Genomic DNA, 12718 nt, shown 5'->3' with positions numbered 1-12718 from the left:
TCCATTGCATCCTCCTCGAGAACAAATCTATCATGCATCATTTTCTCCGGGCGCTTTCTACATCCGCCAATTACAGGGGGATATGACAGCTTAGAGTAAAATGCGCCCTAGTGTGGCCCTGACCTGAGCCGGGGCTGCAGGGGGAATATTCCCACCCGGTATCCCTATAGCCCTCTTTCAGTGTCTGGGATAAAGTTACGGTACCTAGAGAGCAGCTGCGAGTTTGTGTAGTTCCTGCTATCCACTCTTAGTGCTAAATTCCCCATCGTGGTCTGTCGCCCACAGAAGGTTGCACCATTTTCCACAACGAATATGTATTTTATTTGCCTCCAGAAAGGGGATGTTAATGCTCAGAGGGCCCATGGGTGCATAACATTTCAGAGGAAACAGCTTGTAATGACTCAGCACTGTCAGGTACCTACTTTGTCGCTTTCGCCTCCCCTGCTCAGGTGGTCGCAACTTGAGTTCCAGAGAGCGTGCTTCCACACCCAAGTACAGTCCTGTCTAAACGGAAAAATTTTTTTTAGAGTTTATAGTGTTAAATCATTACTTGGCTGTTGACCCGCAACTGGAATCAAATGTCATAGACTTTGAGTATTCCTGAGCAAGTTTGATGGAGATAGAATTGGACAAGATTTTGGCCATTGAATAACCACATCCAGAGATAGAACCACGCGTATCCTGATGCTATGATTAATCCCTCATTCCTGGCCTTGGGGTAAAGTTAATGAGGGCCAGACGCTGGGGGCTGTATACCATTCATAAACTATCTCTTAAGGCTCAGGGCTCACTGTTAGAGGGAAATACAAGCAGTGTTTGGTCTCCGGTGTTGAGTAAGTTAGGTGGTTGTGAGAGAGAGGGTCTTCAAACTCAGCTCTGTTCCTGGGGTGACAGAATTTCAGGGCTTTTGAAAATCGAATACATTTCTGTTGCTCCTTCTGAGACGAAAAGCGTTTACGTCCCCGTCTCTGTCTTGTGCATTCCTAACTTGTAGACTGCAAGTGAACCCTGTAGTCAAAGGCATATCTTGTTTTCTGTTCTATAAAATACACTTATTGTGTCTATAGTTACGATATGCAGTTGCAGACAGTACCTATTGGCCCTTGGAATTTGAGGGATAGGGGATAATTGTGTTTTGGGAGTCAGTTTATCAGCACTTCCTTAGGGGAAATTTGACTGTTAAAATATTTAAATAAGTACATGTATTACAGAGATGCAAATTCACATTAATAAAATATATGTGGGTCTGTACTGTGACATATGCAAAGTACATAATACCTAACAGGGTCTATGTTTAGAAGGAGGTAATTAGTATATCAACAGCTGCCTCCAGTTTAACGGTTTGTTTGCCTCAAACCAATTTTGCTCAGTAGAGTGCATTATTCATGTGTGGCAAACACCAACAGAACTTTTCACCCCAGGAATGATAAAAGCGTGGGCTTACTATTTTTCGGTTGCAGTGATCTAAGGATTTGACAAAGAAATGAAGCCGGGCTGCAACTAGATGAATGGCCTAGCTCCTTTAGAAAGTTAAGAAGCCGAGTACTCCTGGAATGGTGGACTTCTGGAGGAAGGGCTGGCCCCAGGAGATAGGAGGTTGACTTTAATCCCAGAACAGGGGAATGGCAGGCAGAGGAGGAATTCGGTCCACCTGGTGGCGGCGTCCTGGCACTTCTAGCCTTAGCTGATGGAAAGCCTGGTTGAGTGGGGTAGGGTAACAGGAGTCAACAGGTGACTTGCAGAAAGCAGCTGGAGGCCCAGGAGAGGACAGGCCTAGGAAATTGAATTCATTTTGATTACTAGGAGTGGAGGCATAAGGCTCTAAGGGCTCTGCTTTGCCCGGCTGCCCTCGTCTTTGCCTTGCCATCGGAGCCTCATGAAAATAAATAGTTGGCTTGTCAGGGTTGACTGACTCAGCTTGCTATGGGCTTTGCTCTTCTGGGCCACTTCAGAGTTTTCTCTTCATCTGTTATTTGGGAGATGGGGAAAAAAAGTTTGCTTCTTCAGCCATGCGAGACTTCTCTGTGGATAATTGGAGAATGAAATATTGCAGCTGTTTGCAGGAAAGGCAGATTTCTTCCTTTTAATTCATCATGGCTTTCTTAGGAAACCTGATACCTTGTGTCTGTAGGGGACCACAGGGCAGGGTCCACGTGCCAAGTGTGCGTTATATGTGATCCTCACATTGGCAATCAGCCTGCCCCTCTAATGAGGCATTTCCAGATACTTGAGGAAGGTCTTGCCTTGGGACAGTGCCAGCAATGCTCCCTCTCACAGAAAGGAGGGTGGTTACGAATTCTGTGCCAACAACATTATTTCCTATTAGATTCCCAGAGTCCACCTTCTTATTTCATCTCCCCAGGTGCCTTAAAATTTTGCAGTTCCATTTCCTTACTTTTTTTCTGAAAAGACAAATTTCTCAGTGTCCTGAATGACACGAGTGTAGGCTTCCCAACTGCAGAACTGAAGCAGAAGGTTGCCTGTGATTGAAGACGCAACTTTGAGAAGGAGGACTCGTGTGTGTGTGTGTGTGTGTGTGTGTGTGTCTGTGTGTATGTGTGAGAGAGAGAGAGAATGTGTGTGTGTCTCTGTGTGTGTGAGAGAGAAAATGTGTGTGTCTCTGTGTGTGTGTCTGTGTGTGCGTGTGTGTGTATGTGTGAGAGAGAGAGAGAAAATGTGTGTGTCTCTGTGTGTGTGTGTGTGTGTGTATGTATGCATGTGTTAGTTTTCCGCCAAGAACCTGCCCAGGGAGGAAACTCAAGGGAAAAGTGTATTGTATATAAGAAGGCCATCAGTTGTTAGGCTAGGCTGGGGGCCTGCAACTTTTGCCTTGGTGTCAGGGAGTACAGAAAGACACTGATCCTGAAAGCCAGACTCAGTGATCTAGATAAAGTAACCCAGGTGCAACCTGGGCCAACTGTGGATTCTGAAATCTATTACAGTTACAAACATCTTAACTGGAAACCATGCTTCAGATAAGCCAATAGTCACAGGGATGTTCCATCATAGTCAGCTAAACCTCCTGACTGGCTGTGACATAATTCTTACAGCATAAGAGGAGAGGCCTGCTCAGTTTGATAGTCATTTTGTATGCAGCAGAGAATGCAATTTAATTTTCCTCTACTTGGGTTTTGGCTTTGAGTGGCTCCAGTCCTGTTTGTAAGGATGTAACATGTGCTTGAGTCTTGGACTGGTTGGAGAAGATGCAGGCATATGAGAACTGCATGGGGAGAAAGTCATTTTGTGTGTGCTTATTGGTGTTTTGCAGAGACCCCCTAAAATGTTTTCAGCCACTCGCTGAGGGTAGCCCTGTATATAGAGGTTTCTGTGTGGTATCAAATTACTGAGGACTGGAGTAGATAAGGGTGTGTACAGGAAATTAAAACCTCTGACACCTCTAGACGATTAGTTTGAGGCATACATACAAATATATTTGAATTTCCTCAGGTCGAAAACTGAGAAAAGGCCAGTCTAGTTTCCTGGGTGGGGCACAAAGGGAGTTCCTGTGAACAAGGGGTAGGTATTTCCCTATTTAGAGTTATAGAAAAATAAGTTTGAGGTTGTGGTGACAAAATAATGACATAGATGACTGAGTGTGGTTAATGAGGCTCTATCTCACTGCTCTGTAGTCACACTTTTTCTTTCAGCCTGAGAACAGTCAAGTGGGCTTGCAATTAATGGGTGAGGTGAAACTGCTAGATTTGTTACTCCTTTGTTTTTTTTCTAAAGAAACATCATTTCGAAGATGAGTTTTTGCGTATTCAACCCAGAAGCAGACAGCTGAGGAAACTGTCTGTTGACATTTTCAACAGAGACAGACATTTTTAAAGTCCTTGTCAAATTACTATGATGACTAAGGTAACCGTATTTTATTTAATCAAATTATTTTATACACTTATACTTACTCAAAGTGACAAATTCCTTGCCATTTCCATAATTACTATGTAGCCCCAGGTAGTAAGAAATAAAATTACCTTGATTTTTTTTTCCTTATAGCTTCGTTTAAAATGTCAATAATTATTAAGGGAAAAAGGTATTTCTGAAAATTCTTTTCAGCCAGCTTTGTGTATTTATCTTTGTTTCTGAGGGAGTTTTTGTTGGTGTATTTAACAATAGGAGAAAGTGAATTAGTTGAAAAATGAGCGAGGGCTCTATCCTGCATTTTGGTAACTCTTCCCCTTGTTGAATCTTAGACACCTTATGAAAAGGATCGCCGAGAGGCCTCTCTGCAGTGGCACCGCCTTGCTAATCAATTTTCCAGCATTTGCAGCTCATCTTGCATGCTGCTGGAATCATGTTTTCTATTATGCTGCATGGGCTTCTTCTTGCACGAAGTCATTGGTGAACTGCTGGGCAAAGGCAGCACCGCCAAGAGGGTCTCTGTGAATTTATTTTGCACACCTAAAAGCAAACTTTGAGGTGCTGCCTTGATGAGGGACTGTATTCTCTTAGCAGATTGGTCTGGATGAGCAAGGGTAGTATTGCAAAAATGATGCGGATACGGCTGCATTTCATGCAGAAATAGTGAAGAATAAAACTCCCTACTAGCTGCATTTCTCTGGCTTTAGTTCCAACTTGCGCGGATTTCACTACATGCATCATTTAATAAGCATGTTTCTCTAAAGTGGAGTCAAAGTACTTCTCTTTTGCATATGTGCTCTATTCTGTACATTGCTGCGTGCATTGCATATTTACATACGTGTTCATGTACAGCGTTGCATACAATGAATATTGTATGCCCTACTTTTTGAAGGTGCGAAGGGACATTTCAATGGTAACTTTGACTGTATGGTTGACACATGGATTTGGAACCGTTCTTCCCTGAAGAAAATCTCTGTATTTTCTTGCCTGTCAGAAATGCCTTTGGTAATCTGTAGGCCAGAAAGATAGCATCCTTGCTCTTTCAATTCATTTTTATTTTCGATTTCTATGTCTGTATCTGGAAAACAGATATAAACGGGAAAGACAGTGGAATCATGGACCTTGGTTCGTAGGATAAATGAATTGATGTGATTCAAAGACACTTGTATTTTATGTAGCCTAAGTGTTTATGTGTTAGCATGAGACAAATTATTGCTTAATGGTTAAAACTCCAAGTTAAATGATTACAGTTCCAAGGTGGAGAAACGCAAGTGTCTGTGGCAGCTGTCACTTATTTGATGAGTGTCAGAAGACTGGGATTCATGCCTATGTCCTCCCCTTACCTGCTCTGTGACCTTGAGCTGTTTACTTAACCTCTCTGTACCTCACTTTTTCATTTTATAACTGGGGTTATAATAGTACCCACCCTCCGTTTTGCTGTGAGGATGAACTGAGTCAGTACATGTAAAGCACCTTGAACAGTATCTGGCACATAGTGAGTGCCCAGGAAATATTAGCTATTACTATTAATAATAATATAGTTATGCATATTTACTGCAAACATAATAACTATGTAGCCCCAACCAATGAGAAATAAAATTATTTCAATTAAACTTTGGTTTTGGTTTAGTGAATTGCATATTCAAGTAGTTTCCTATTCTACATGAACATTTTTGTCTGAGAGGTAAAAAGTTTTTAAGGGCAAGTAATAAGCTAAATATCAGTTTCTAATTCTGTTTATTCCCTTGTAAATATAGGAATCCATTTCGTCTTAAAGATGCTGTAAAAATTAGTCACATGGAGAGGAGCCCACTGCAGGAATGGTGATTCATGTTGATCATTTACAGTCCATGGGTACCTGGAGGAGGTTAAAGCAGGGCAGGCAGGACTGGCTGGGAGTGGCAGGTGCCCTGATGCTTCACTTTGGGAGGTCCTCAGTATCTCTTGCTGTGGTCTATGGCTACTGGGTGCTGAAGGCTGAGGGTAGGTGGAGAGAATGTTGGACTTGGAGTTGGAAGACCTGGATTTGAACTTAGACTTGCTACTTCCCAGCTCCTGGCAACTTGACTTACCCGAGCCTCAATAGCCTCATCTGAAAAATGGGGATAATAATCGAGCTTATCTTACAGATGGTTGTGAGGTTTAAACAAATAGTCATGTGATACAGTACTTCTCATAGGGTACGGTATTCCACAGTTGCTTTAACGTAATGGTATAATCCTGCTCGTCGACATTAGCACCAACAAAAGTCCCTCCCAGGGAGCTGAGGATTTGGAATATTGTGTGAGGCCAAGGCTTCTGTTTCCTTAACCGGTGATCTGGGCTCCTGAAGCTTGCTCTGCTTCACTGGCTGAAAGGCTGAGTGACGAATTCAGGGGAGCCCGAGGTGTCAGGAGGGGGAGGACAAAGGGACATATGTTGTGGACATATGCTGCCCTCCAGGCAGCCTTGTTTAAAACGTGCCTTCGCAGAGCTCACCCTTGGTTGCCCAGAGGGGCTCAGGTCTCACGCCTTGTCTGCTGCCTTCACCTCGGGTTCTCTTGCAGTGTTAAGTGGACGCTGGCAAGCAGGTCTGTGGGCATTTCCCCACTCTTGGTCTCTTTTTTTGGTTTCTCATAAGCAGAACAATGGACCTGTTCCTCCAGTCTGGTTTCCCGTCCCATGGATTCATCCATCTCGGCTTACGGACATACCTTCTGCACAACACCGCTCCCGTTCCATCTGTAGTCTTAGAAGCAGCCTTCCTGCCCCCAGTCTGGTCACACCTGTCCTTGCGAAGGATAGAGAAGGAACTGGGCCTTTCTCAGTGAATCAGGTGGCAGTGTATGTTTTAGGTGAGTTTTTAGATTCACCTTCAAATGCCACAGGCTTCAGGAGAGAATCTGTACTCAGAAGACCTCAGAGCCCCAAAGCCGGGTCACTCTAATGACTTTGCTGAGGGAGGAATTGTGTGTAAAGCACTGAATCTTGTGCAGCCACAGGTGTGGAGTGAGCAAGCCTGGGGAGCCTTCATCCATGAGTTCCAGTGACAACACAGAGACTGGAAACACTCCCTTGGATGTGCACAGAACCTCAGCAGTTGGTGACTCCCAACTTCTTTATTTAGGTTCTTCTTTGTGGTTTTGAGTCGAGTGCCTCTGAAAAGGGAAGCACTTACTAACTGAGGACTTAGCAGCTCGATTGTTTCGTAGAGACGGTGTTACCAGCCTCGTTATTTCCCGTATGACTGGGCATTCCTCTTTAAACACGGAATAGTTGGTCATTAGTATTTTCCTGGACTTAGACAAAAGTTGCACTTATTCCTCCTAGCCAAGACACACTGAAAATATTTAAAAGCAAAAGGTAACATAGGCTGCCATAAGCCCCACTTTTGTTATTGTTGTTGTTGTTGTTGTTATTTTGAGACAGGGTCTTGCCCTATCATATCCAGGTTCGAGTGCAGTGGCAGGATCACAGCTCGACCTCCCAGGCTGAAACGATCCTCCCACCTCAACCTCCCAAGTAGCTGGGACTACAGGCACATACCACCAAGCCTGGCTAATTTTCTTATTTTTTTTTTTTGTAGAGATGGAGTGTGGGGTGGTTTCACCATGTTGTCCAGGCTGGTCTTGAACTCCTGGACTCAAGTGATCCACCTGCCTTGGCCTCCCAAAGTGCTGGGATTACAGGTGTGAGCCACGGTGCCTTGCCAGCCCTACTTTTTTCAGTGGGGTGGGGAGGGTGAGGCGGGAAGAAGTGTGAACTCATCTTTCCCCTTTGCCCTCATGATTTCCTTTATAAATACCCCTGCCATGCCTTTTCAGTACTCTCCTTTTCATGGATGTAATACCCCAAGTGGCGTTTTAAGTTATCTGGTAATGGACTCGGAGAGCCCACTGACTGTAATGATGAAGTGTTGTTTTTTTATTTTTATTTTTTTTTTTGAGACAGTCTCACACTGTTACCCAGGCTGGAGTGCAGTGGCATCATCTCAGCTCACTGCAACCTCTGCCTCCCGGGTTCAAGCGATTCTCCTGCCTCAGCCTTGCCAGCAGCTGGGACTACAGGCACGTACCACCACTCGGGTAATTTTTTGTATTTTTTTTTTAGTGCAGATGGGGTTTCACCATGTTGGCCAGGGTGGTCTCGAACTCCTGACCTCAAGTGATCCACTCACCTCAGCCTTAGCATTGGTTTTTGTTAAAAGCTTTGCCCTCTGAAAATTCTGGGAACAGGCTGTGCCCATAAACCCATCCCAATAGGCAGTGATGTGACTACCACATTTGTTTTGCCAGGTTGTCCTTTGGGACAACTTTTGGGTCTCTGGATAATGAACCTGTCCAGATAGTCCTTGAGACTTTCTTGGTAGCTCTAAAGTCTGTTCTGGCTCTCCGTCCATTGATACCTAAATTTCTAGTTGTGCAGAGTGTGAAGAAATGAGCAGGGGCGGATCAGGCTTTTAACAAATAGTTCCGGAGAAAATAATAGAAGGCAAACTAAATCACTGCTCACAAAACTACAGGAATTTGAGGAAGTTAGAAGTGATGATTTTTACCTCCATTTCTGCACTTGCAAGGTTGATCTAGGGAGAAGTGTCATGATGTTTTTCATTTAAAGACTACTGTAAAATATTAATGTGAATGGCTATTGTCTTTCACCCCCTTTGCAAGAGGCTTATGTAAAATAGGCAGGCTGTTTCTAATTGTTGAATTTGTCCCCCAACTTCAGCTGATGAGAAGGAGAAATTACCACCTTGAATATAAGCAGGTTGAAATTGGGAGAGCGGCCCTCAGCTGATTATGTAAGCTGTAAAATACAGCACCTGAAGTCTTGTGTTTACTCCGCTAAGAATTCCCTTAATGAAGATGAAAATTTCTAAGCAGCATGGACCCATATGTGTTTATTATGTAAGATTCAATTACGGTGATCCGACCTGTAAAATAAACAATGGGGTTGATTAATCTCTTTGTTGGCTTTTGGGTCAGAGAATTGTTTAAAGTAGATCCACAGAGCCACCTAGAGCTGTCCCCTTGGAACTCAGCTGGCTGTGATGTCAGCACCAGTTCCCCTTCTCTCCAGGGGTACAGGAGGCTTGTCCTGGGTCTGTGGTCACTGTAGTTTTCAAGGTTGTGGAGGGCAGGCCTCCCTTAAGGTTGGCTTTCGAGGTTGCCCGTGCAGTGTAGTGGGATGGCCGGGAGTACAACCACTGCTGGTTGTGACAGACACCATCCTTTGGCTGTTTCATTTCTCAAAGTGCTGCTGTGATAGCACTCGGAATTTACTGTGTCTTGCATAAGCAGCATGTATTCCAGTGTGGCACATCACACCATCCTCTTCTTGAAGCTATACATGCGTGGGGTGCTCAGCACACCACACGGTCAAGTTCAGATTTCCAACCTCCTCCTGAAATGTAGGAAAGGAGCATATTTTTTTTGGCCAGAGTGATGATTGAGGAGAAGAAACTTAAAGGGAGCCAGACCCGTGAAATAGATGTAGAAGAGCTTCAGACAAGCCTCTCCTGTCCTTATGCAAAAACTTGAGGGCAAGACTCCTGACTTACTGTGTAGCATGTTGTGTCACCTCCCCAGTGCTGGTAAATACTTTGTAGGTTGGGAGGCTTAACATGCCAATGACAGTTTCTCAGCCAGCCAAAGGGAGGATATCTTTTGGAAACAAAAACCATAAATTAGCACCATTCCTTTACCTTTGCCAAGCTGTATATATGCATCAAGGAGATGCATATAAATAGATCAAAAAGCCAGTGAGCAGTTTTGCAGCTTTGCAGCTTGCACTTGATGGAAGCAGATGGGGAGGTTCTCCTTGCTGCACTAGGCTCAGAGTGGCACGTGGAGCCAGCAGTGCTTGGGTTAAATCCAAGTACAACCTTGTTCGATTTCTAGAGATGGACATATGCAATCGACTGTCCAACGGGCATATTGTTTCTGTGTCCCAGAGTTGGCCTGTTTTTAGGTCTTCTTAAGTATAACATTGTAGAATCTCTGCATTCGTTGGTTTCATATTAGGCAAAATCAGGGCACAGAATTGAGGCACTTACCCAAATGTGCAGCCCCACCCTTGGGAGCCAGCTCACATTCGCTGGCAGGTGTAAGCAGGTGAGCAGCCAGGAAGCAAAGACAACTGATAGTTTTATTTTTGGGAATAGCAATTAAAAACAAGCATAAATAAAAATATTGTTTTGGTGAATACTGGGGAAAAATCACTTCTCTTATTCTCTTTTAAAATGTTTCTCTTTTTTTTTTTTTTTTTTTTTGTCTAAATAGGCTTAATGCTTTCTAAGAGGCTCCCTACCTATCCTTAATGGAGTGAACAGATAATATATATACATTTATACTTATTTGCCTTCTGATGCTTAGGATTTCATTGGGGAGTACTTTTGTATTTAAAAATAACAGTGACAGGGAGGTGATTAAAAATAGCTCAAGGGCTTGTGGTACCCAAGGCTATCAGGGGAACTATTTTGTGTGACAAGTGAAACATTTAAATCCCCCAAAAGGAAGCTGAGTGTTCTCCTGTTGAGGTCTGTCGCCTTGGTGGCTGCTTTTTGCACCCAGTGAGCCCAACTGTGATGGTCACAGGTGTTCATTGCCGCTCTGTCGCCTCCTGGTTGTTTGTTTTCTTCCTACCGCCCTCCTGGTTGTTTGTTTTCTTCCTACCGCCCTCCACTGGCCCCTGATCCCATCAGTGTCACACCTCACCATCCCTGACAGGATGTCACAGTCACATGGGGGGGGCCTCTGGGAGTCAAGACCTAGGCCATTCCTGAGTGGGACCGTCGTGCCAGGCATTTGCCATGGGCAGTGTCCTTTCTGCCCCTTCCATGGTTGGCCACCCGCCGTCCCTATCCAGTGGATAATGGAGCTGGGTGTGGTCTCTTACAAGCCTTTCAGATCCAATTCCACCTTTCACCACAGACTGTATGTGATTCCTGCCTTCCTGGACTAATTCTGAGCTCTTTTGTACTTTATTTGGGAGCAGGAATAAGTGGGGACTTCACATTTTATTTAAACCTTTCCTTTTGTAGAGTTCGTAGGACAGTAGGATTATTCCCTAACATTTTCAGTATCTCAGATGTTAGACCAAAATTGGGTCATATCATAAGTGAGAATGTGACTTTTACAGTTTATCTGTTGGTGAGGTGGACATGGGCTTGGAGGGGAGAGGGTGGATGAGATGGTGGGCATTTCAGAAGGAAAAAACCAGGTATATTCATTAACTAGGGGTGCTGTAACAAATTACCACAAACTGGGTGGCTTAAAACAACAGATTTTTTGTCTCACAGTCCTGCAGGCCAGAAGTCTGAAATCAGGGCATCAGCAGGGCCGTGCTCCCGCTGAGACCCTGTGGAGAACCCTTCCTTGCCTCTCCTGGCATCTGGGGGTGGCCAAGAGTCCTTGGATTCCTTGGCTCGCAGCTGCATCACTCCCATCTCTGCCTCTGCTGTCACGTGGCATTTGCCCCGCGTCTCTCTCTCTGCTTCTTCTAAGGATACCAGTCACACTGGATTAGGGCTCACCCTAATGACCTCATGTGACTAGCTTACATCTGCTAAGTCCTCGTTTCCAAATTAGGTCACGTTCACAGGCACTAAGAGTTAGGACTTCAGTATATCTTTTTGGGAGAAACAATTCAGTTCATAACACCAGAGAAGAAAAAGAGCAAAGGATCCTAAAACAGTCTGTGTGTACAAAGAAAACAAAGGCAAACTGTCTTCTTAAGTGTTTGGGTGAGGTAGGAGGATTGTCGGATATTTGTAAGAGAGTCGTTCATACCCAAAGATAACATTTCAGTCTTCACAGAAATGCGGACAGTCCCTGTTTCCTTTCTGTAAGAAGGTAACCATGTTTCTCTCTGGGGTGATGGTGATTAGACTTGCAGGAATGAACCTAGTTAGATGATTCATTAGCTTCGAACACATCATTTTCTCTTTCTGGGCCTAGCTGAATGCTGGGATTGGACTGATAATCACATCATTTGATTAAGGAAAATGCATGTAAAAAAAAAATCCTAGACAGATATGTGGGTGAGGAATATGTGTTTGTGTATTTACTGTGTGTATGTACATAGGTACTCATCCATGTTCCCATCCCTCACACCCAGGATTCCTTAGCAGGAATCAGGGCTGGTAAAATCTCCAGCTGGCTCTGTCTCCTTCCTGAAGCCCTATCCGATTCAGTGAGACCAAAAGAGACTTTATCACTGTGAGCTGTGCCAGCCAGTCTCAGATTTGGCCAGGTGTGTATTAAGTTAGCACCAGACATCTGCATTCTAATCTCATCCATCTCCGTGGTTTTTTTGGTGGGGGTGGGAGTGATATGGTTCCCAGAATTTCTCTGCACAGGCTCCTTTTTTGAAAAAAAAATGTCAGCTTGATCTCTGCCAAACTAATTAACTTCGACAACTTCCTTAAGTGCTGCAAGCAATATAGAGTTGAGTAAGGCGTGTTCTTGGCCCTCATGGAGTTGATTTATCGTGGGTGGGCGGGGGGGGGGGGGGGGGGGGAGATGGCATGTTTATAATTTTTTCATTAATGACTCATTCATTAGGACGTTTCAGGTCCTGGGCCAGGTGGCAGCCAAGCCCTCTGGAAGCCTCACGTTTAGTCTAGTTGTATTACAATAGACCAGACTAAAAATAGAAGCAAAGCATTGGGCCAGGGTGGGAGATGGGCCTGGGTAGACTGGTCGGAGATATAAAATAACTTTCTCAACCTTGGTTGGGGAGAGACCCAAGGGTAGCAAGATGTCAAGTGGAACCATTGGTAAGAGGCTGGCTGCGGAGAGTCATTGGAGGCAGCATGTGATTGGAAACCTGGGATGGAGAAGGGGAGGGCTGGAAACCCAGGGCCACAGGCGGGCTG

General features: G+C 44.5%; 1 protein-coding gene across 4 annotated transcripts in view; it reads left to right on the top strand.

The window, feature by feature from the left end:
- The window catches only part of SLCO3A1 (solute carrier organic anion transporter family member 3A1), a 321546-nt gene that overhangs the window by 794 nt on the left and 308034 nt on the right, over positions 1-12718 (top strand). The window lies entirely within an intron of this gene.

Source organism: Symphalangus syndactylus, chromosome 5 (genome assembly GCF_028878055.3).
Source record: "Symphalangus syndactylus isolate Jambi chromosome 5, NHGRI_mSymSyn1-v2.1_pri, whole genome shotgun sequence".
In the NCBI taxonomy this organism is placed as follows: Eukaryota; Metazoa; Chordata; class Mammalia; order Primates; family Hylobatidae; genus Symphalangus; species Symphalangus syndactylus.
The sequence above is the reverse complement of the archived record's forward strand: the minus strand, read 5'-3'. Positions and strand labels throughout refer to the sequence as shown.